This window comes from Callospermophilus lateralis, chromosome 15, assembly GCF_048772815.1.
Source record: "Callospermophilus lateralis isolate mCalLat2 chromosome 15, mCalLat2.hap1, whole genome shotgun sequence".
NCBI classification, from domain to species: Eukaryota; Metazoa; Chordata; class Mammalia; order Rodentia; family Sciuridae; genus Callospermophilus; species Callospermophilus lateralis.
The window spans coordinates 63,018,679-63,044,545 of record NC_135319.1 but is presented as its reverse complement, the minus strand read 5'-3'; the positions used below and the strand labels follow the sequence as shown (position 1 = coordinate 63,044,545).

At 41.8% G+C, this 25,867-nt stretch overlaps 1 protein-coding gene across 50 annotated transcripts in view; it reads left to right on the top strand.

Annotated features, from left to right (window-relative positions):
- The first annotated feature begins 16,818 nt into the window (after positions 1 to 16,818).
- Positions 16,819 to 25,867, top strand: part of Sorbs1 (sorbin and SH3 domain containing 1) — a 233,493-nt gene continuing 224,444 nt past the window's right edge. For all 50 annotated transcript variants that reach the window (XM_076834760.1, XM_076834737.1, XM_076834754.1 and 47 more), the window contains exon 1: positions 16,819 to 16,899. The gene's annotated coding sequence lies outside the window, so the exon portion shown is untranslated. The remainder of the gene's footprint in view (positions 16,900 to 25,867) is intronic.

Here is a 25,867-nt window from a genome sequence, read left to right as displayed (position 1 = left end):
CTTAGCCCAAGACAGGGAGAGTCATGATCTGATTTACATTTTTAGGTATATGTGGCAGCACCCTGGTTCCTGGGGAAGGAGAGCCATAGGTGTGTTAGAGGCTAGTAGACTAGGTGAAGGATGAAGGAGGCTTGTCTAGGAGAATACCAGTGGTGATGGCAGTAAGAGCAACCTAAGGTCTGTTCTGAAGATAGAATCAAGGTTTGCTTGGGGATGACTGAAAGAAAGAGAGGAATCTCAGATGGTTCCTGGATTAGATTAGAACAAGCAGAGATAGAATGGATAAAAATCTCATTGGGTGAGAAGTAGAACTCCGTGACTTCAAAGGCCATGTATCTATTTGAAAATCCTTTTGTAGTGGCCCGGTTTTGCAACCCAACACAAGAGCTAGAGATGGTTACACATGAGAACAAACACAAACACAGGAAACATACATCTAGATTGGCAGATAGCTTGCAAAAATCAATAAAATTGCTCAAATTCATTTTAAGTTACCTAATGAGGCGTTTCTATTTCCTGCTCCTACAGCTTCCCCAGGTAATGAATCCAGGTAATACCTGGCATTGTGAAATATGCTGAGCCTTTCTCTAGGTGAAAAGTATTTGTGTAAGAATCATCCTGAACTTCTTGGCTTGGCTATCTTATGTTCTTGGAGATTGATTACCTTGTTTTTGTTTTTGTTTAATTGTTTGTTCTCATGGTGCTAGGAATTGGACCCAGTGCTTTGCAAATGCTAGGAAGGTGCTTTGACACTGAGTTACATACTCATCCCTACCTTGCCTTTTTTTTTTTTTTTTTAAGGTACAGATGCTGCCAGGTGTGGCGAAACATGACTATAATCTCAGCAACTTGGGAGGTTAAGGCAGAAGGATCTCAAGTTTGAGGCCAGCCTGGGAAATTTAGCAATACCTTATCTCAAAATTAAACTAATTTTAAAAAATAGCTGGGAATATGTCTGAGTGTTCAAGCACTTGCCTAGAATGTGCAAAGCCCGGGATTCAATCTCCTATTCCACACTCACACACCTACAAAAAGATGCTAAGCTTTATTATCATTTTTGTTGCTAACATTTACAAAACTCTATGTGCCAGCTATTTCGTTTAGCACTTTGCATATATATGATTTCATCTAACTTTGTAACAATTCTTTGAGGTGATGCCCTTATATTCTCCTTTAGGTGGTGAAACCATCATGGCTTAACCATTCACTCAAAGTCAGATAGAGAATGGCTGAATTGGATTCCAACCAGAAGTGCCATAGCATTTCCCACGTTTCAACTGACTGGAAAAAAGTTCAGTCCCTCAAGGCTGTCAAGCCCCAGAGCAGCAGTGCTCAGTTCTCATTTTCCCACCTTCCAGATTCTCTGGGCAGACATATCCACGGCCCTCAGTTCTCACGTGAACAGGCATCCCAGTTTTTTATGGTACCAATGACTTGAGGCCTCAAAGCAAGGCCACCTCTCACCACCCTTATCTCTTTCTTGATTCATAGGGAGTCATAGCAGCTCTTAAGGAGTCTGCACCAGAGGTTCTAAAATTTTTTTAATTAATTAATTTACTTATTTTAATTAGGTATAGGTGGCAGCAGGATGCATTTTGATTCATTGTACACAATTGCAGCACAACTTTTGATTTCTCTGGTTGTACACAATGTAGCGTTGCACCATATTTGCAGTCATACCTAGGGTAATGATATCCATCTCATTCCACCATCTTTCCCCATGTCCCCTCTCTCCCCTCCTTCCCCTTTGCCCAATAAAAGTTTGTCCATTTTTCTGCATCTCCCCCACCCCGGCAATTATGGATCAACATCCACTTATCAGAACATTTGGCCTTTGGTTTTTTGGGATTGGCTTACTTTGCTTAGCATGATATTGGAATTTTTTTTTTCCCCGTGGTGCTGGGGATCAAACCCAGGGTCTTGTGCATGTGAGGCAACACTCTACAAACTGAACTATATCCTCAGCCTCCATCCGGAAATTTTTTTAGCAATGATTCCAAAATAACTTATGTTTCAGGGTACTTCAGATCCATTCAACCCATGTTCATCAAGTACCAGCTTCTACTTGGTAATGAGCAAGGCAAGGGAATGGTGTACAGTAAATGGTGCCCTCTACCGCAGGGAACTCAGGGTAATGCCAATCATGTTGTCCAGGCGACACAGATGGGGAAGGCTACTTACAGCCCTATATTCTCAATTTTCTAGAAACATCAAAGTCCTTTTCTAGTTCAAAAGGAGATCTTCAAATCTAGAAATAATTCCTGCTTCAGGTGAAACAACCTTAATGTCCAACAGTAAGATGTTTGTTAATTCACTAATTCATTATTTCATGCCATGAAACATCCTTGCTTATCTTAAAAAAAAAGAATCTGGGCTTGGAATTGTAGCTCAGAGGTAGAGCACTTGCCTCATACATGTGAGGCCCTGGGTTCAATTCCTAGCACCACATATATATGAGCAAATAAAATAAAGGTCCTTCAACAACTAAAAAATATTGAAAAAAAACCAGATTCTGGGATCATGTGGGTTTCATACTATGTTGTGAAGGAGAAAACAAGATAGCATAATGTTTTACATACTATGATCCCATTTATGTGCAAAAAAGGAGATAATTTATTTGCATGGTTAATAGTGATTATTTCAAAATAAATAATTGATTTTTTGCTTTTTCATTATAGTTGGCTTTAACTTTCTTATTTAAAAATGGTATTCAGAAGCATATCTGAAATGGTTACACACTGTATGATTCCAACTATCATGACATTCTAGAAAAGGCAAGAGTATAGAGGAGAAAGATTAGCAGTTGCCATGTGTTTGGGTGGAGGAAGGGATGAATAGGCGGAGCACGAGGATTTTAAGGGCAGTGAAACTATTGTGTAAGACACGGTTATGGTGGATGCATGTCATTTTACACTTGTCAAAACCCATAGAGTGTATGAAACAGAACGACTAATGAAAACTATGGACTTTAGTTAATGTATCAATACTGGCTCATCAATGTAACAAATTTACCACAGGACTGCAAGATGTTAATGAGAGAGGAAACAGCATGGGAGGGGGTTGAGAAGAAGCTCTCTGTACTCTGCTCTACTTTTCTGAAAACTGGAAAAATACTAATGTATTCTATAATGTTTTAACTATGCAGAAAAACAGAATATAATAAACCCATTCTTTTTTATCAGATTTAATAAGTCTTCAGACTTTGCTATATTTGTTTTAGATCATTTTTATTTCATTTTTGTGGCACTGGGAATTGAACCCAGAAGCCTTCTACCACTGAACCCTACCCCCAACCCTTTTTCAATTTTAAGACAGGGTCTCACTAAACTGCAGAGATTAGCCTCAGACTGTGATCCTTCTGCCTCAGCCTCCCAAATTGCTGGGATTACAAGTGTGAGTCACCATTCGTGATTTGTATTAGATCATTTTTTAAAACAAATAACAAATTACAGAACAATTAAAGCCCAAGTATACTCCACCTTAATTTCAACCTTTTTCCTCCTTCCCCAGGGAGAATTCCTTCTATCCATTATATATAAAATTTCACACACATATATAATATTCTTATGTATTTTAAGTCCCCAAATAAATTGAATTATACATCCAACTCTGCATATTATCTTTTTATTAATCTTATATTAACAATTATTCATGTTGATTCATGAAGCTCATTTTAACTGCTATATAGCATTCCATTATATGAGTATTCCACAATAAAAAGTTTTAAAATAATGTTTGGGAATATATCTTAACAATACAAAGAAGTACTCACAAGGATAAGTGAAATAAACAAGATATAGAACATTGTTTATAGTATGATACAAAACATAGGTACATACGAAGTAAAATACTATAACAAAAATATAAAAATATACATGTGGGCTTATGAATTATTTTTCATATCTCTTACATCTTGTGCAATGAATAAGCATTGATTTTATAATTTTAAAAGGATGAATAAAAGCATGCAATACTATTGAAACAGAAGTTACAGCTGCATAATCTGTGAAATTATCACCTCCTTGCCTGCCTCCATTGGCAGAACCCCTGGATAATCTGTAAATAAACTCACCCTGTTTCCACCTTGAGGATCAAGCAGGGGCAGCAACTGGCCCTACAGCTCCCTGTCCCAGTTGCCCTCTCTCATTGGTCTCTGCAACACATTGGATTGGGTTTGGTGCATGATACCCACAATGCAATTACAAGATTGACTATAATTATGCCTGCAGTGATATTATGGGATTGGATATAAATATTCTTGCTACACGTGAGCAGGGTTTATTTCTGTCCACAGTTTACCATCTGGCTGCAGTACACCCTTTCGTAGCTCAGAGGAAGGGAAGAGCACCCATTCAAGTCAGAGGCAAAACGGGAGTGGCTTGGGAGTGTTTAAACTCTCAAATTCATTTTTGATGATTTTGAAAAATCATCTCAGCAAAATCATCTCAGCTTGTGTGTTGCTAATGGGACCATTGTGTCAGAAATCACAGGAAAGAGGCAGCAGGATTGTATGGGTTTATTTATTTATTATTTTATTATTATTATTATTATTATTATTATTTTGAGACAGGGTCTTGCTGAGTTGCTCAGACTGACCTCAAGCTGTGATCCTCCTACCTCAGCCTCCTGAGTTGCTGGGCTGCATGGGTTTATGTTGCCCTTGACGCAGAGCACGCAGGCAAAGAGATCTTCATTTCTGTCCCTGCATGAGCTTGGACTGAAGCTCGGGAAGGCTTGCTCAAGTCCTAAAGCTCCCATGGTTTTGAAGACTCTCCTTGCAAAAATGCCCACATCCTCGCCTCAATCTTCCTTCCCCATTCAAGTCCTCCATCTGCCCCTGACTGCTAGACAGTTCCATCTGCCTGTCCTATTGTACCATCAAACTAAATTCAGAATTATGTGATCTTACCTACCAAACTTGATCTTCCTCCGGATTCCTTATTTCTTTTAATGGAAACACCACTGGTCATCTAGAGGGTCATCTTTGGTCCCTTTCTGCCTCAGAACTTGTGTTCCAGCAGAAGGCAAGTCTTGCCACTCCTTCCCCTGTGAATCTGGTGCCCAGATCTAGCACAGTGCTTGCTCTCAGTGATTGACAGATATTTGTTGACTGAATGAATGAGTTGATAATCAAATGGCTCTTCCTTTCTATTCTTCCTGATCACCTTCCTAGCTCTAGCTCTTATTATGTCAAACTTGAACTATTGCAGTGACCTTTCAACTGGGTGCTTTGCCTAATCTTTCTGAGCTCCAGTTCCTCCTGCTACTGTCACCAGACAGGTTGTCCTTATGTGCCACTCCCTATTTAGACACATTTGGTGACTCTTCTAGGCTACCCATAAAATTCAAAACCATATCAGCTTTCAAGGCTACTGCAGTCTAACCCTAATTAACATATCTAACCCTTGATTAAAACTACTTACATTTTTTTTTTCTGTTCTCATACATCTTGCACTTGATCCTCACAATGACTATGCCTAGGCCATTCCCTTATTTTGGACGGATATTCCCATTTCTTTCTGTTCTCCAGACCTTACCATCTTTCTGGACACAGCTCCCATCTCTTCTCTTCTATGAAATTTCCTCAGATCACTCTGGCCCTGAATTTTTCTGGTCCAGGATTTCCTGTCTATGCTATTGTTTTGTAATTAATTATGTTTCTGCATTGTGCTATCTTTTATTTTATTGGGGTGAGTTTATTGTGTATCCCTTGTATTGACTTATTTTTTAACCCTTTCTGTGCTCACCAACTTTTTAACTAGATCATGTGACTCTGCAGGGAAACTTCTGTGTCTTAGGAACTTTTTTGTTTGGGTGATTTTGTGCTTCATCCCTTCCCTCCTTCATCTCCACTCCCCACCGTGACTTGTGAGCCAGGTCAGCCACTCCCCTAGTCACATATTCTATGAATGACTGATCATGGTCTCAATAATCCTGACCAGTCTAGTTGAAGTCTTTTCCCAGTATTTATCTTACTGAAGCTCTGGGTTCTCAGAAGTGGCAAGGTGTAGATCTGGGACCACTACGTTCCCCTTCAGGTAATAAAGATGGTCTGGGCTGCAGTAGACGAGGAAGTAGCCGACACCTAGAGAAAAGTAGTCAAAGGTGAGAAGAGAGAGACCTGAAGATGATTCTTGGGTACCTGCATCCAATGATGATAGAAACAGGTTTATCCTTGGCATTTTATTGACCAAGTGAATACATTTCCATTTTTAAATTTGAATTAGCACAAGTTAGATTTCTGTTATTTTAACTGGCAGAAGCTAATACACTTTGCTTAAAGAAAGGAATGGATTCCTTTTATGACTTGTACATGTACTATTTTAATACTTTATAGGTTTATATTAACATTTTCTGAGGAGCTGGTACAGTGGTGCTTGTCTGTAATTCTAGCTACTTGGGAGGCTGAGGCAGGAGGATCATAAGTTTGAGGTTAGTCTCCATAACTTAGCAAGATCCTGTCTCAAAATAAAATTTAAAAGACTGGGGATGTAACTCTGTGTTAGAGCACTTGTTGAGCATGTGCCAGGCCCTGGGTTCAATCTCAGTACTGAAAGAAAAATAAAAATCTGATGATAAGTATGCTTTTAATCATTTTAGCCAATTTTGAAAATAACAGAAATGTTTAAAGAAAAAAATTAATATCATCCATATTTCCATCACTCAAAGCTACTGCTATCTGCCTTTAACTTGCTTTTTTCCTTAAATCTTTCTTTTTTATGCTTTTTCTAAAACAATGTCATTATATTATTTTCAGTTTTATATTCTGCTTTCTTTATGTTCATTACATTGAAAATGATTAAGCATTCACTGTTTTATATAGTAGTCTTCAACCTTTCTTATTTTTTTTAATTTTAAAATTGTTCTCTTTACGCAGTGACTTGGGAGGCTGAGGCAGGAGGACTGTGAGTTCAAAGCCAGCCTCAGCAACTGCAGGAGGCCCTAAGCAACTTAGTGAGACCCTGTTTCAAAATTTAAAAAAAATTTTTTTAAGGGTAGGGGGAATGGCCTGGGGATGTGACTCAGTGGTTAAGTGCTCCTAGGTTCAATCCCTGGTACCAAAAATAAAACAATAGGGATATTCTCTTTATTTTTCTCACTGTTGAAGAGAGGGCTAAGGTGAGAAAGTGAAAGGAAGACTGGGGAAAAGAGGAGAAAGATATCAAGAATACATGACAGACAAAGAAAAGAGAGCAGAGATGACCCTCCTTTGCTTCGTTACAAGTCCATATTTTATCCTGCTTGGTTCCAGAAAAGAGTTAAGGCACTATTGTCCTTGTAGCCTTAGGACGACAGCTGTCCCATCTCTCTCCCATGGTGGTGGCTGCAGGGGTTGCTGTGGTTCTGTTCCTGTGCCCCTGAGGCTGAGCCAGAACTGGCTTCTGCAGGCTGCAATTCAAGATGGCCAATTCGCAATCCTAGCAGAATCAATCTATTAGAAACTAATGAGGCACAAATAGTTCATGCACTTTGAGGCTGATCTGCCAAATGAGATAAACAGGGCTCAATCAGCAGGGAAAATCAATGATGCAAAAATGCATTTCAATCTAACATCATTTCCCCCTGGGATGCCCACGACATCACATTCTATTGTTTTGATGCTTCTGTGGCAATTCTTGTCTAAGCTTCTGTAGGCCAGGCCAAGAGAACTCTCTCACCCAGGGTTTCACGCTCCCAGAGGCTGGTAAATGCCAAGATTTGGTGGTTAAGACTGAGAGGCCTGGCTGGCCAATGTGTGGAAGAAGGGAGGATTATCTGTTTTGTAAATAAATAACCTATGTTTATAAACCACCCTCTGTACCAGGTGATGTAATTAGCAACTAACATGACTATGAACTTTCCAAGACCACAAATATCAAAAGCATCATATTATAAATTTACATTTATAAAACAAACGACAGAGTGATGTTTTTAAAATTTTGTCTTTTTTTTTTTTTGGTACTAAGTTTGTCTTCCCTTCAATATACTAGCAAGATATAATCATGAAAATTTTACGAATTATTGATAAGTAAAAAGAAAATATTTGACATCTCTATTAAATTTTATTTCTACTTGCCAAATTTCTCTCCATGCAGAATTATTTTAAAAATAAAACCATGAAATACATGCTGTTTCATAACCTACTTGTAAAAAAATTGTAATATACTGGTGTAGACTATCAACGCAGGTCTTTTCCACTGTCTTGGTGTTGCCCGGGAGGGCCACTGATGCCCTCTGTGTTTGGAAGCCAACTCAGTCCTTGGGAGACCTGATTGGAATGAACAGTTTAACTCAGGAAAGTGGGGAAGGGATCTGGAAACACCACGTCTGATCCTGGATAGAGTATCTTGCAGAACCTGCAGGCCTAGCCAATCAGCTAGCTCCAGGGCAACTACTAGGGATAAACAACCACACAGATTTACTCAGCAGAGCATCAGGTTAAATCCAAGGGTAACCAGAAAACTGAGGGTACAGGCTGAGATCCAAGGCATAAACTAATAAAGAAGTCTCAGGGTGGAGCCACCCCAGTTTACCTATGGATAAACTGATACAATTAATTCTTTCCTCCAGAGAAAAGACTGGATCAATATTTACCAATCCCAAGGCCAGAAAGAATGAAAATCAGGTAAGTAGTTGTTGCATAAAGGAATAACTAATCTGCTTTTCCAAGCCATCCTGGCCTGAGGTCAGATATTATCTCCTCCAGGAAGGTTTCTCTAGTCAACACCCCTCTACTCATTCCCTCTACCCCCAGTCCCTGATATATACCCTCCACTGAGACTCATCCAACACAACAATGAAAAGACAAATAATCCAATTTAAAAAATCAAAATATGTGAATAGACATTTCTCCAAGGAAGATGTATGAATGACCAATAAGGACATAAAAAGATGCCCAACATCATTTGTCATTAGGGAAACACAAATCAAAAGCATAATGAGATACCCCTTCATCCCCACTAAGATGGCTATAATAAAAATGATGGACAGTAACAAGTATTTGTGAGGATGTGGAGAAATTGCAACCCTCATATGTCCCTGGCATCAATATCAAGTGGTGCAGCTGCTTTGGAGAACAATTTGGCAGTTCCTTAAAAAGTTAAACATAGAGTAACCATATGACCCAGCAATTCTACTCTGAGGTAAGTACCCAAGAGAACTGAAAACATATGTTCATTAAAAAGTGATACATGAAGGGCTGGGGTTGTAGCTCAGCAGTAGAGCGCTTGCTTCACGAGTGTGAGGCACTGAGTTTTGATCCTCAGCACCACATAAAAATAAATAAACAAAATAAAGGTATTTGTCCATCTACAACTAAAAAAAATTGAAAAAACAATTGGTATGTGAAGGTTTCTAGCAGTATTGTTTATAATAACCCAATAGTGGCAATAACCAAGGGATGAAAGGATAAACAAATTGTAGTCCTCCATATGATGGAATATCATTCAGCCATAAAAGAAGAAACATAAGGACACATTCCCCATTAAAACATCATGCTAGGGGCTGGGATTGTGGCTCAGTGGTAGAGCATTCGCCTGGCATGTGTGAGGCACTGGATTTGATTCTTTTTTTTTTTTTAATTAATTTTTATTGTTGGTTGTTCAAAACATTACATAGTTCTTGATTGATTCTTAGCATCACATAAAAATAAATAAATAAAGGTATGGTGTCCATCTACAACTAAAAAAAATATTTTAAAAAATTATGATAAATGAAAGGAGGCAGACACAAAAGCTGTATATGATAGCATTTATTTGAGAAGCTCAGAATAGGTATTCTATAGACAAGAAGTATCTTAGGGGTTGCTAGGGACTGGGAAAAGAAGAGAAATGGAAAACAACTCCTTGCAGGTAGGTGCAGGGCTTCTTTTTGTGGTGATGAAAATGTTCTGGAATGATAGGTGATGGGGTTGAACAACCTTATGAAACTCTTGGATTATTGACGGGTGTGTCTACCATGTTATCTTGTGACCAATATGTATTTATATCTTTCCTACAACATTGAGCATCACAAAGGTGGGACTTTCCTCATTTTTTTGGTTCTGCAGCTCAGAGTAGAGAATCTGAAGCCGAGTGGCTAATGAATGGCTTGAGATTCTCTTTCTACAACCCCAGGACTACCTGTCTGGCTCTGCTTCCCGCCTTCCATGAACATTTTGGGTGTTCGAAACCCTAATCCAGATACAGTGTCCTCTGGAACCAAAGAGTGGGCCTCATCCACCCAGCAGCCACCCAAAGCCTGGGTTTGAATACCAGTTTGGAGCAACATTATTTAATGTATGGATCAGGGATCACACTGAGTCCAAGCAAAGGGGCCACCACTGACCCCTCAGAGATCATTTCTCTCCTGCTGATGAAGGATTCATCATGGATAACCCTTCTCTGGAGATGGCAGCCTGGGTTGAAACAGTTTCTGGGGACCTAGTTCTAGCTTGCTCTCTAGTCATGCTCTACTTCCACTTCAAGGTCAAATGAAGTCCTTGGTTCTTTTGGCATAGGGAGGATATAGAAATAGGTATCTTTGTCCAGTTGTCCCTTGTACAGAATACAGTTGCCCTTTATTCCCTTGGCTATACAACATGCTCTCCCAGCCAAGATTATTTCCTTCTTATAGACAGAGCCGGATAAAAAGGTGGGTCATGCAAGCATTGTTACGATTGCCAACTTAAAGAGGGCTCCTCACACCCCTGAAAACTGGTGAATTTTTCAGGCCTCCTCTTAGAGGGAGCCTGTGTGTGCCTGGATGAATCACTCAGTTCAGACAGCTGGAGAAGCAGGTGGAGAGGTCCCTAAGCGACATGGCCAAGTGACTAGGGAGGGTCACTGTACTGCCGTCCAAGCCGGTGGGTTGAGGTAACTGAAGCTTTAGACTGCTGAGTTGGGACAGGGCAAGCAAGTTCAGAGACAGGACAGACCTGCTAAGGTAATGCCAAGGGATTGAAACTCCACGGGTGCCCCAGCCATTTCCCCTTCTGCCCTTCCCTTGGTAAATGCTGAAGAAGTGTAATTAACCACCCCAGAGCACCCACGTGAATCAGTTTGATCCTCTGCAATGAGTTCCATCAGTGAACTCTTCCTGCCCCCTCTGACAAGCTTCCAAGTGCTTCCAGAATGTCGGTTATTCTTTTAACATCATTGTTGTTGATTTTTTAACCTTGTTAAGGTTCAGTCAGGCTAGTTGTCCATTTCGGAAGTCGTGTTCTTCCGTGTCTATTCAGAATGGCCTCTCTTGCTCTCTCATATTCTCTCGTGCTCTCCCCACTTCCCTGTGCCTCCCTTTTCCCTTCTCTCTTGCTTTTTATTCCTCTCTCCTGGGTTCCTCCCCTTGCCTCTCAAGCCTTATCCAGAATGCCTCTCTTAAAGCTGTCAGCTGCATCCAACAACTCTAAAAATAAACACTTCATTAACTAACTTACTTTAGAGTAGTAAGTCTTCTAAAGTAAACTCAGCACTTTCTAACCCACGACTCCCCTGTCCCAGTGTGTCAGTCATCTTTGCCTCGCTGTGACCAAAATACTTGAGAAGAAAAACTTAGAGAACTCAAGGTACTAGAGGTCTCATTCCATGGTCAGACTCCACTACTCTGGGCCCAAGGTGAGGCAGAACATCATGGTGGAAGGGCGTGGCAGAGGAATTCATGACAGCCAGGAAGGAAAAAGAGAGAGAACCACATAGTAGCGCATGTCTGTAATCCCAGCAGCTCAGGAGGCTGAGGCAGGACAATCGTGAGTTCAAAGCCAGCCTCAGCAAAATGCAAGGCGCTAAGCAACTTAGTGAGACCCTGTCTCTAAATAAAATACAAAATGGGGCTGAGGATGTGGCTCAATAGAAATAGGGACAAAATATAATCCCCAAAGACATGCCCCCGTGACTTCCAGTCATGCCCTACCTTCCTACAGTTACCACCCAGTAATCTGCTCAAATTATTAATCCACTGATGAGGTTACAGCTCTCATAATCTAATCATTTCACTTCTGAACATCCCTGAATAGTCTATCACATGAGCTTTTTTTGGGAGGTGGGGGTCACTTCATATCCAAACCATAATACTTAGTCAGAAAAAGCAGACCTCAGCAGCTCCTTCCAGACTGCCCCCTCCCCTTGTCCCTTTCCCCAACCCCCAACTTAGGGCAGATTTTTCCACGGATGCATTCTGTACTTCTAATTTCTCCCGAAGTTCCCCTTAGGTTAGCATATTAAATGTCTTTATTTTGATTATCTGATAGCATAAAATAAACTCCAAGCCAAACTTTGCACAGTTGGTGAAATACAATTATTGGAGGGTAGATTATTATTATTATTATTTATTTTTTTGTGGTACTGGGGATTGAACCCAGGGCCTTGTGCATGTGAAGCAAGCACTCCACCAACTGAGCTGTATTCCCAGCCCTTGGAGGGTCTATTATGTACTTATGATTTCATCTAAGGAACAATACCAGACATGTCAGAGCAAGTTTTTTTGTTTTGTTTTGTTTTGGTACTGGGGATTGAACCCAGGAGTACTTTACCTACTGAGGCACATCCACAGTCCTTTTTTATTTTTTTATTCTTAGATGCTTAGAGCCTTTCTAAGTAGCTGAGGCTGGCTTTGAACTTGAAAACCTCCTGCCTCAGCCTTCACAGTTGCTGGGATTACAAGTGTGCACCACCACTACTGGCAGGAGCAAGTATTTTTAGATAGATAAACAGAGGCCTGGTAACCAGAGTCTTGGGGTTACTGATTTATATTTGTCCCAGCATGGTGATTCCCACTGCTCCTCTTGTTTTCTACCTGGTCCCACAGACTTCTCTTGACTACTCTCTACCCATCTCATCAAGCTTCCCTGAAGCAGCTGGAAATCTTGGATTTATCATTCCAATTTCAAAACAGCTCTTTGCCCTCAGGCATGTGTGTGTAGGTTAACTTTTTTTCCCCCGTAATCAGTAAGATACAAGAAAATCAGTTCTTTCAGGGAGTTTTGTTCTTTTCACTACTTGCTTCACTTTCTTTAAAATGCTATGAAATAAATTAGGTATAAATCATTCCTGGGGTTTTTAGTTACACGGCAGCTAAACCTTTCTCTCATTCAATTTTCTTCTCTCTTGGCATTGTGCAGCATGGTGTCCCTGAAAATACCTATGGTCCAGCGTTGGGTAATTGGGGAAACAAGTTACCAAAACTGGAGCATTTTAAGTAAGTATGTTTCTCAATGTTGCCTCCTTGTAATGATAATAGTATCCACTTATTGAGGGCTCATGTATCAGAAAGTAAGTACTTTACACTGTACCGTCTCATCTGTGGTTTGCAATGGACCTTAGTGGGGTTGTGTTCCCCCATGTTGCATCTGAATGAAGCTTGTCAAGAGTTCCCCACTGGCCACTGGAGCCAGGATTCTGCCAGCTGTCTTGCTCCTCTGGAGTTAGCAGCCTCAACCACTGTACTGCTGCCATCTCTAGATAGGCTAGTTTATTTCCCCCATCCCAACCTGCATGACCCTGAAGATGGAGGAAAGGCTGAGGACTCAGGTATCCACCTCAAAATCCTGCTCCCTCCTCTCCAAATTCCTCACACATATGACCTGCTTGAGGGATGCTGCTTAATGCATGTTTACGATACGGGTTTGTGTGCACGACTCTCCTGCTTCATATTTTTATTTTTCTCTAACAGTGGAAAGACTGCTGGGAATAATCTGATGCACATGAAGAGAAAATGAGGAGTTACTAATAAGATTAAATTACATTTAAGCACAGTTTTACTAGTGTGTGAAAGCACAGTACTAAACACTTGAGATGAGCAGACACAAGCCACAACCTTATAGAATTTACAACCTGGAGTGGAGAGGGAATGAGGAAAAAGACTACACAGAAATATACACGAGTTCATGCCAAATATGGTAAGTTCCACGAGAAAGGAGGAAATGGAGCGCTGTAGGGCCAGGAAGCAGGAGCCCTCCCATTTCCCTGGGGAACCACGAATGAGTCTGTGTGGTAAAAGAGAAGTGATTGAGATGGAGAGTGGAGTGCCCCCACACTTTACTCTAGGCTGTCACTTGTACACTACGATGGCCTACAAAGTTTACAGGACCTCTGGAAAATAAAAATGCAGGACCCCCTTTTTTAAAAAAAATGAATTCCAAGATGAGGAGAGCAGGGCATTAAACCAAGTGTGGAACCCTTTCTCAGCACAGGCTGCCTGACCAGGGAGCGGACCCTGCCTCACACAAACAGCCCTGGCCTCGGCTTCCTCAATGCTTCCCTGTGCAAAGTAGGGAACCTGGTCTTGCTCTCACCATCATATCTCCAGTGCATAGCAAGAGGCCTGCTCCCAGAGGAATCAGTGAATGAATGGAGCTAGGAATGAACTGTTATAATTACACCTGATGATTCTGGAATGGCGTTTAGCATTAAAGTGTTATTAGGCCATTTTTGAACACTGCTTGGGGGAGACATTTCAGATGAGTCTTGAAGGATAGTAGGAATTTTCTTTCTTCCTGTTTTCCCCTCTTCCCTTCCCTTCCTTCCTTTCAGTGTTTTTCTCACTCTAATGATAATGTTTTGCTTTACTATGAGAAATGTCATAGTTACACAACCTGGAACCACCAGAGGGATGACTTGAAGACTTTGGACTTCACATTCCTTGAGATAACTTCCCACTTACAGAGATGGCCTTGATTGTACATTCAATCTCCCTGGATAGAATCTGGATTTTTCATTTTAAAATGATTTCATTTTCTTTTCATGAAACAATTTGATAGATGTTTATGAAAGGGAAAAATCAGAACAATAAAGATAAGCAAAAATAACTACTCACAAGTCCATGTGAAAAGTTCTAATGGGGTTGAATGAAACCAGTTTTCAAACTACTTTTTCATTCAATAGTTTATTTTGAGCATCTTTGTGTGCTGATAAGTGTCAATAGCCAGGCATGGTGGTGTATGCCTGTAATTCCAGATACTTAAAAGGCTGAGGCAGGAGGGTTATATGAACCCAAGAATTCCTGCTTGACCTGGGCAACATGGTAAGACCCCCATCTCAAAAAAAAGTGTCAAATATACTTTTTCATTTTTTTTTTATGGCTGTATGGCATTTTGTCAAGTAGTTATACTGTTAGTTCTCTAACAAACACATTCTAATTGAACGTTTGGATTTTTTGAAAAAGATTTTTGTTTCTTTCTATTTTTTTCCTTTTACTATTTTAAACAATGTTGCCCTGAATTTGCTGACTTTTAATCTCTCTATTCTTATTTTCCAACTCACAATAATGATAGTGTTTCTTCCTGAGGTTGTTCTGCCGTGTGAGTTAGTACACGTGAAGCTCTTAGCACAAGCACAGTACAGTGCGTAGTAGACTAGATGTGCCCAATAAATATTTGCCGTTTTTACTTTATAGCCTAGAAAAAACTGTTTCACTTAAATCGTGCTGTACGTTAATAGAAGATGGGAAGTGTTCTTTGCAAAGCAGGAGAATGCATGGGTTGGGGGAGACAGGGGCTCAGGGTTCTATTGTCTTGTCTGGTTGCTTATAGAGTAAGTTCCCACATAGCTAGGAGTCATCTGATCTTTTTCATTTTTTGCTTTCATACCCGAGGACAGCAAGTGCTCAGCAAAGACTTGTCCACTGTTCCCTGACATCTAAGAACTTTTGCAGATGGGTTTCCCCTCAGCTTGTGCAGTCAGCAAGTCAACAGGTCACCCCACCACACACAGCCTGTTAGTGGGAACATGCTGCAGCTGAAGAGTCTTGTCAAAGGCAGCCTGAGGGGTGACTGCCCTACTTAAAGGGACTTCCAGGGATGTGGAAAGTTTAGCATGGAGGAAGCAAGTTCCAGACCAGCTACTTGTTGGCTCTGTGACCTTGAGCAAACAGTTTTTCTTCTCTGGTTCCCCTCTCTGTTTTCTTTTTCTATAATTCTGAAGGGAAATGGAGAAGGTCAATGGATGCCAAGCACAGTGATTAGTTCTGAACATAATCTAATACTCAGAGTGACCTTCCCTCCACTTGCACACGACTGTGTTTTATTTTATTCACTCTGCTTTCACATTGCAGATGATCTCTTTCTTTTGTCCCTCTTCCTCACTTAAATGGAAGCTTCCTAAGGATAGAGACCTTACCAGTCACCCCAGGGCTATATGTGAATATAGGACAGCTCAGAGCCCGAGTTCAAATCCTGATTATATTGCTTGCTGTGTGACCTGGGGCAAACCATTTAAACATTCCTCAGTTTTTCCTGCTTTGAAAATAGGGATTAGTAATGGGACTTCTCATATAAGGTTATAAGGATCAAATGAGAAAATATCTAGGAAAAATTAAGTACCTTGGCTGGTACAAAGTATAATAATGATAGCAACAAACATTGATGGAGCACGATGTGGAGGACTTAATCTAAATGCTTTACAACCTTAAACTATATTAATCTTCATTCTTTAAAATCGGAACTACTGTACCATTTTCCAGATGAGCAAACTGGAGTCTAGGGGTAAAGTAATTTATATGTAGTCAAAACACATTAGCTGTTATTTTATGACTGAGGTTCCTCCAGCTCCCGGAGGGCGATCCCTGTGAAAGACTGGAAGGAGGCAAAGTTGGCTCCGGACTGAAAGGGTTACTCGGTGCGAGCGAGCGTGCGCCTTATCAGCGGGGACCCGCGGGCCCGCGCGGGGCTCACAATGCCGCGGGCGGGGCGGCCGGCGCTACCTCGCCTCCCATTGGCGCACACGCCCCTTCCTGTCACGGCCGGGCCAGGCCACGCCCCCTGGGCGCTGCCAGAGTGGACGGTTCCAGAGGCATGCTAATGAGGGGCAGGGCGCCGCAGCCCATTGGCCAGCCGCGGAATGTCGGTGAAGTCAGCGCCGAGTCCCAGAAAAACAGAGCCGGGCCAACTGCAGCGTGTAGTGTGAGTGGGGCAGGACGCGAGCAGCCCGCCCGCCGGCGACCCGCAAGGTAAGCCTGCGCCGCTGGCCAGCCGGGCCGCGGTCGCCCGCTCCGTGGCGGCGGAGAAGGGGGTGTGCGCCTGCCCGGCCCCCACGGGCGGCGCCTTTGTTCCGCGCTCCAAGGAGGTGCTTTTTAAAGGGCCAGCTGTTGGAGGGACTTGGGGGATCCCCCTCCTCCAGAACATCCTCCCATGGTCACGGGGACTGCTGTGGTCCCCTGCGACCAAACGGTCTGTCATGCTTGCTCGGTAGATCTCCAGTCCTTTAGGGAAAGTTCCCTAGCATGCAGGGGACCTGGGGGGGATTCCAGGTTTCTTTCTTCTTCCTCTTTTTTTTTTTTTTTTTTTTTTTTGGTGGGTAGGGGGTAGTGCGATCATGGCCACTGCCAGAAGAGAATGTCCTCCCGCCTCGGGCTGGGCTGCAACATGGGTGGGTGGGGGAGACTTGAAAGCCCGGGTGGGTTTGTGTTGTAAAGTGAAACTACCGAAGGGCTCCTCTGCAGCAGCCAGAGGAAGGAGGAGGGAGCGAGCGGCAGGATGGAGGCATCTCAGGTGTGTTCATTCATCAGCATCCCCTCGAGCAGAGGACGGCCTGAGGGGTGCAAGGACAAGGCGTCTGGCCCGAACCCGCCTGAACCGGCGGTCGGGGTTTGTGTGTGTGTGTGTGTGTGTGTGTGTGTGTGTGTATGCGCGCGAGTGTGCGCGTGCGGGGACACCGTGCCTGCCCATCCCTCCCATGCTCCTTCATCTCCCGGAGTGGCTGACAGCATCTTGCTAGGCATCTCATCACTGAGAAGGACGGAAAGCAATCCCTTTCTCTGAATTCCCGGGGCATTCCCACCTTGCTTCTTTCAGACCTGGCTTCCTTGATGAGCGGTAGTGACATTCAAGACAGAATGGAAAAGAGGCATAAAGTCATTATGTTCCTTTCATGGGGGAATGTACTGTCGAATTCTGCATCCCCATGCCTCCGCTGTCGTAAGATGGCTTTGAAATTCACCAGTGCACGCTTTCTTCGGGCAGACAGAATTTATTACGCTATTACATGGCTACATAAAAGCAGAAGGGATCCCACTGAGCGTGGCTCATTTTATCCAGTCCCTTGGTTTTCCCAGCATGTTCTGGCTAAGGCTTTGGATTTTTGTGTGAGTGCTGGGATGTTCCTGTTGTCACAGGGCCGACCCGCTGAAATTGCTCGAATTGATTTCACTGTCAGTAGGAGGGAGGTTCATTTAGAGACTCATGGAACCTTTCTAGCATATCTGGCCTCTGACTCCATCTCCCTACCCCATCCCTGAGTGCCTTTTTTTTCCTTTTTTAGGTGAAGACTAGGAATGTCTTGTCTGTCTCCACTCTCCTTGTGTTTTGGGCTCTATTTAGATTCAATTCTGTGGCTGGAAAGGAAGCTTGGTGGTGATTGAAGGGGGTGGTAGATTAAAAGTGGGGTGGACAGCAGAGGGGGGATGGCAGCATTAATAATAGAAAACATAAGGTAGATGTTTGGAGACTACATAGCTTCAGACTATAGAGACTCATAAGGTAGATGACTGTGTGTGTGCTGTGAGGGGGAGGGTCAAGTAGGAGGATGCTAACAGCATTTATCTGCCCCACCCTCTTGATGCTGCCTTAAATAGCTCCTTGCCAGCTGAGCCCTGAGGTCTCCCTCTTGGCCTGAGGGGAAAGGAGGGAATAGCTGGTCTGTTATCTTCTCTGCCCTGGGCAGTGTTGGAGTAGATGCTTAGGAAAAGGTTAGTTTTCCGGAGAGCACTTTACTCAGCTGAAGGACCCTGTGATCACTGGTTCTGGTGATTTCCCACCAGGGAATTAGAATGACTGAAATGAAGTGCTCTCTCCCCAGTGGAGTGAAGATGTGGGAGGGCATTGTCATCTTCCATACAACGCCCATCCTCCTCTTACCTGCTTTCATTTGTGGCAGTTGGAGAGTGTATGTAAACTTTTAAAAGAGCTTGCTAATATTGGGGGTGGGTTGGAGTTTGGGAAAGGATGAACAAATGTTTCTTGCAGAACAAAGAACTGTTCAGCTCTCTCCTCTTTCTCCTCTCCAAAATAGAGTTCAATACAGATAGCAGAGTCTGGGTTTTCTTTGCAGAGAATGAAAAGGCAGGCACAGGAAAGAAAGCTTCTATTGTGTAGGGTTGGTAATCATTTGGTCATCCCAACTTAGCTCTGGACCCTTCCCTGGATGTGGAAGTAGATTTGCTGTAGAGGGCACTCATTAGTAATTTAGGATTTAACCTGCCTGTGGGAAAAAGGAATGGATGGTCTCAAAAAGCTGGTGGAGCTCTGGACCAGAGGTAGGACAGTTAGCTTTGGTCTTGGCCACCCATCTTCTTTGGACTTTGGGCTAGTAGTTTCTGCTTCCTAGATCAGTGTCCTTGTTGATAAAGTAGAAGACTTTAGAACAAACAATTTTCCAGGGTTCCTGATAGCATTACTCTCCTTAGATTTACAAGTACAGTTTGTGATGGCATTTTTAGATTCCTTCTTTTTTGCTAACCTGATGCTAGATTCACAGTATTGAGCAATGGCTTGGAAGAAGCATTCTAGGACACAGGCCATTGTTGGATTCAGATTCACCTTTTCCTTGCTTAGTGTGAGTTGTGAGGTTTACTGTATGTAAATAATTCAGAGCCAGAACGGCCCAGAGTCAGAGGCATAGACCTCAGCATGGGAGATTGTCTGGGGAAGGTGAAGGTAGGATAACAGATTGTGAAGGAAAGGGAGTTTCTTTCCTTTTTAAAAATTTGTTAACATATATTAATTGTACAGATTAGTAGATTTCACTGTGACATTTCCACACACACAATATTGTCTCTTGATCATGTCTACCCTCTCTTCTACCCTCCCCTCTCTCCCCCTTCCCTTTTCCTAATAGTCCCTCTTTGCTTTTGGATTTTTTTTTTTTTAACATGGGATACTTTTAATCTGTGTCTTACTTATTTTGCTTAACATAATGTTCTTTATCCATGTGTTTTCAAATGGATGACATGACTTCCTTCATCTTTATGGCTAAGTAACACTCCATTGTTATGCATACCATATTTTCTTTATTCATTCATCTGTCAGTGGGCACCTAAGCTGATTCTATATCTTAGTTATGGGGAGCAATGCTGCAATAAATATGGGCATGTTTTGTGTGCTGACTTCATTTCCTTTGGATGTATACCCAGAAATGGTACAGTTGATCGAATGGTAGTTATATTTTTAATTTTTTGAGGAATCCCTATGCTATTTTCCATCATGTCTATACTAATTTACATTCTCACCAATAGTGAGCAAGGGTTGTTTTTCTTCCAGATCCTCACCAGCATTTGCTGTTTTTTAAATTTTTTTTGGTAATAGCCATTCTAATTGAGGTAAGATAGAATCCTGAAGTAATTTTTGATTTGCATTTTCCTGATTTGAGCATTTTTCCATGTATTTATTGGCCATTTGTACTTCTTTTGGGAAACGTCTATTCAAATTTTTTTGATTGAATTATTTGTTCTTTGAGTTTATCATATATTCTGGATATTATTCCTCTGTCAGATGAGTAACTAGCAAAGATTTTCTCCCATCCTGTGGGTTGTCTTTTCACTGTTGATTGTTTCCTTTACAGTGCAGAAGCTTTTTAATTTAATGTAATCCTATTTGTCAATTCTTGCTTTTATTACCTAAGCTATTAGGGTCCTATTCGGGAAATCATTGCTTCTGACAATATCTTGGTATGTTTCCCCTATGTTTTCTTCTAGTAGTGTCAAAGTTTCAGGTCTTACATTAAGGTCTTTGATCCATTTTGAGTTGACTTTTATACAAGGGAGATAGGGGTTTAGTTTCAATCTTTTGCATGTGGATATTCAGTTTTCTCAGCAACCTTTGTTTAAGAGGCTTTCCTTCAATGTATGTTGTTGTGATCTTTGTTGAGAACCAACTGTAGATATGTGGATTTATTTCTGGGTCCTCTGTTCTGTTCCATTGGTCTACAAGTGTGTTTTTATGCCAATACCAGGTTCTTGTTACTATGGCTCTGTAGTATGCTTTGAAATCAGGTATTTTGCCTCCAGCACTTCTCTTTATGCTCAGGATAGCTTTGGCTGTTCAGGGTCTTTTGTATTTCCATATAATTTTAGGATTGTTCTTCTAGTTCTGTGAGTAAAGTCATTGGTATTTTAATGGGGGTTTCATTTAATCTATAGATCACTTTGGGTAAAATAGCCATCTCAACTATATTAACTTTCCCCATCCACGAATTTGGGAAGTCTTTCCTCCTTCTGGCCCTGTCTTCAATTTCTTTCTTTTTGTGTTGTTCTTTTCTTTTTTTTCTTATTTTTATTTTTAGATATTGATGAACCTTTATTTTATTCATTTATTTATACGTAGTGCCGAGGATCAAACCCAGTGCTGCACACATGCTAGGCAAGTGCTTTGCCACTGAGCCACAACTCCAGCCCCTGTGTTGTTATCTTTATTGTAGAGGTTTTTCGTTTTCTTAGTTGGGTTTATTGTTAGGTATTTATTTATTTACTTTTGGAGGCTATTGTAATTGGGAGTGTTAGGAAAGGGAATGTGTTTAATTCATTCTCTCCCGTACGATCAGCTGTACCACTTCTGGGTATGTATCCAAAGGAAATGAAGTCAGCACACAAAACATGCCCATGTATGTTCAATTCACTATTTTATTTTTGATTGCACAGGTGAACGAACATTCAGACATTAAGGATATGAGAGTTGGAAGAGACCTCTGTGATTGACCCATTTAGCCCCCCCCCTAAGGACTTTGAGAAATTGGGAGGCTTGGCTATTGGTCTAAAGTCACTCAGCTAGCGAGATGCAGATCTGGAGCAGGAACCCAGGGGGGTAGGTTCTTGGTCCCCTATTCTAGATATATCTGTTAATCCCTCTCCTCCTCTGAGAGAGAGGAGTCTAGGAAGGGGAGGGGGGAAAGTGAGGAGGAAGTAGGAACCCAGGAAGAAGGGGGAGGCCGGAGGAGAAACAGACAAGAGAAGGTAGGAGGTTGTGGACAAGTTCATTGGCAAGGAAAAGACACAGAAGCCAAGCTGGGAGGAGGAGAAAGGAATGGAGCTTGAAAGGGAAGGCACTGCCAACCTTGAAAGAGCAGAGCATTTCTGTGCCCTTGCAGTGAGGAAAGGAGCAGCTTGGCTTAGACAAGGGAGGGTGTGGATTGAGGGGGACAGAGAGGCCAGCCTTGATTGAGCCTGACTTGGAGAGTCCCCTTGAGAGCTCTCCTGTTGAGATGGGATTGTAGAGTGGTGGAGCCTGCTTAGTGTCAAGGCTTTAGCTCCCCTGGGGCCCATGGAACTTGAACATGTGGGGAATCAGGTGAGCTGGTGGTGATGCTGGCAAATGTTCTGCTGAGGTCCCAGTTTGTTTTGTTTTTTTTTTTTTTAATAATACAAAACTAAAATATTTTCCATAGTTTTCTCCTGTGAATTTCATTGTATGTTTATACAATTGTCATGTTTTATGAGAGAGCATTTCTTGTATCCCCTTTTCAGAAGAGAGACTGGTTTACTGAATGGTAGCTCATCTGGGGGAGCTCTGTCCTGTGACCTGAGCTAAGCCTCAGGATGTTTCAGTGAGCAATTAAAGAGCTGTGAACAGTGGCTGACCAGAGCATTCACTGTTCAAAGGCAGGAATCAAAGGTGATGATACTTTGAAGTCTATGTTCCAAGCTAGCAGCTGGCCAGGAGCAGTGTAACTTCCTTCGGCCGGCTCCTTGGGCCTTCGGAAGTGTCTCTGTGGATCCTTTATCTGCTCCTGCGTTTGTGTGTGGACAGCATGTTGTGTGGCCCTGGATTTGGCTGCCCCATCCTTCTTTTCTGTGTTTCCCTCCTTTATCCATTTATTTTTCTCTCCTGTTGTATCTTTCTCCTTGCCCTCCTCCCTTATCCTGCCTTTACTATCAATAGGATAGCTTTGTACTGTGCTTTAATATATTTATTGTGTCATTAAAATTTCATGTTCTCTGTTCTTAATTTAAAACCAGTTCAGACTTCTTGAATGTGGATGTGTTTTACACACAAAACAAACAAACCAAACCCAATTAAATTGCTTTTTATTCCTGTGTGGCCTTCCATTGATTTTTTTACCCCCCTCCTCTTCTGTGGTCAGTAGTGGCTCTTTGTGGAAAAAAAAAAATCCCAGGTCTCTGTCATGTGGTTCTTGTTTTTAAAACAAAAACAGCTATAACAATAGAAAGAGTTTCCACCCTTGTATTGTAAACCACAAGGGACACCCTCTCCCAAGAGATGTGCTCTGTTTCTTGACTTTCTTCCATGGAAGGAGTGTCTTTAATATCTTCTTTAATAAGGCCTGTCCTATAAGGGGTGTGGGTACTGCTGGTGCTGTCTGTGAGGCTGGCAGGCATAGCCAAGAGAGCAAGGAAGAATTTACCATGATGGATTTTCTTCATTTCCCCGGGCTATATCAGGATACTCACCCCTTTTAGAAATGAATGAGATGTTTGTCATCTTAAAGATTATTTGGGTAGGATCCAAGGGATATCTTGTGCCTACCTTGGGAGGATGGGCAGCCACCAACAGGTTGCTGGCATGAAATTCCAAATGTTTTGATATATGTTGTACAGCCTCATAAATTTCTTCTGACTCTGATTAATTACGGAGAAGATTGAGTCTTAATGTTCAGCAATCAGCAAGCAATTTAGGATCTAAAGTGGGCCTTGTAAGAAGGAGACACCTAGAAGTCTCCAGTTTTTGTATTAAAAATCCATGTGAGTTTTATATTCAACTTTATTTGTGCTAGTCTTAGTCTATCTAGTTACTTTTAGTATAAAAATACTTAAGCTGCTTTACTGTTGAACACAATTGATGGTTGAGGATAATGTGTTTATCCTGGGCCCTCTTCAAGTATGCACAGACCCCAAGCCTCAGGTGCAAATGCCAGGTAGTCAGGAACGCTTCAGACCTGCTGTGGTTGAAAACCACCTCCCAGCCTTACCTGCTGGCTCTTCTATGTCCCCAGAGGCCAGGCCCCTTGCTAGGATCTGTCCCTCACTAGATGCTTTTCTCTCCCTTTCAGGGCTGATTCCTACTACTCCTATAAGGCTCCCTGCACATCTGGAAGATGTGCATTTCCTACTTAGTTCACCTTTCTGCTTCCCTTGTGTGTTTCTTCCCTCATATTGTGAGATCTTGGAGAAGAGAGAATATTTCCATTCCTTTTTGAATTTTAATTTGTCTCAAAGATTGATCAATCTACCTATCTACATTATTTTAAAAGTCAAATACCACTACAAGAAAAATGTAAAGGCTTGCAAAGAAGGCAGGCTAGGTACGGCGGCCTTTTCTTGGAGACCTGTTCCCCAGTCACTGAATGTGATTTTCTATTGCTGTAGGAAAAAAGCACCACCAACTTAGTAACTTGAAGCAACCTAGATTTATATTATAGCTCTGTAGATTAGGAGTCTGGAAAGGGACTCATTGGGCTAAACTCAAGGTATGAGCAGGGCTGCGTTTTCTTTTGGGAACTCTGTTTCCTGATGTGTGCCATGTCTTAGAGGCTGCCTGCATTCTTAGGTCAGGGCCATCTTCTTCTATCTTCAACTCCAGGGAAGGCTGGTGGAGTCCTCTAATGGCACCACTCTGAGCTTCTTCCATATTCACATCTTCATCTGACTCTCTCCCCCCTCCCACTTTTATTTTATTAATTATATATAATAGTAAGATTTGTTGCCTCTTCCACTTTTGACTTTGAATAATCTAGGATGATCTCCCTATTTTAATAAAGACTCTGTGTGTGTCGGTGAGACTGGGGGTTGAACCAGGTCCTTTCATATGCTATGCAAGTGCTCTGCCCTGAGCTACATCTGCAGCCCTGCATTCCTATTTTAAGATCAGTGATTAGCAACTTTAACTCTATCTGCAAACTTAATTCTCCTTTGTCACATAACTAACCATGTTCCTAGGTTTGGGGCTTAGGATATGGACATCTTTGAGGGGCCATTAGTCTACTGTTTACTATCATATTTACAAGACCCCCCCCCCCACCATGCAAACACACGCACTCACATCCCCCCCCCCCCACTCACCCCCATCACATACACTTACTTCCCTTCCTTTCTCTTCATCCTTTCAGTATGGTCACATCACAGTTTTCGATTACATTCATATTCCATACGTACATTATTTTGACCATGCAAATAGTGTCAATGGCTGAGCCATATAATATTCTATAATGATACTTTTTTTTTTTTTTTTTTTTGGTACTGGAAATTTAATCCAGGGGTTCTTTACCACTGAGCTACATCCACAGCCCTTTCATTTAAAAAAAAAAATTATTTTGAATTAGGGTTTCACTAAGTTACTTATGGCCTTGCTAAATTGCTGAGGCTGGCCTCAAACTTGTGATCGTCCTCAGACTCCACAGTTACTGAGATTATAGATCTGCGTATTTTGAGTTAATAATGGCTTCATTTTTCCAAATTAGTTTTATTAATACTGATTATTAATACCCCGAGTCTCTGACAGTATTTTAAAACATCTCTGTTTTATAACATATATTTATTTTCATTTTGTTAATTTCCTGCCCCCTGCCCGCTCCTTAGACTTCCCTTCTAGAGGCTGCAGCCCTCTCCTGTTCCTGACCATTGGCCTCTAGGCCTGTGACATGACTCTTTTTTTTTTTTTTTAAGGATTTTTTTTTTTAAATTTAGTTGTAGATGGACAACATTTTTTTTTTTTTTTTACTTTTTAAAAAATTTATATGTGGTGCTGAGGATTGAACCCAGTGCCTCACACATGCTAAGCAAGTGCTGTACCATTGACCCACAACCCCAGCCCCATGTGGCATGACTCTTGCTGGGAATTCCCTTGCCTCACTCTGGATGGGATTCTCAGTTTCTTCTTTGTTGATTTATTTTCCCAGGAGTTTCTGAGAAAGGGTCTGTGGAAGTCCTTCATTCCAGATTGCCACATTTGAAATGTTCCTACTCTACATTT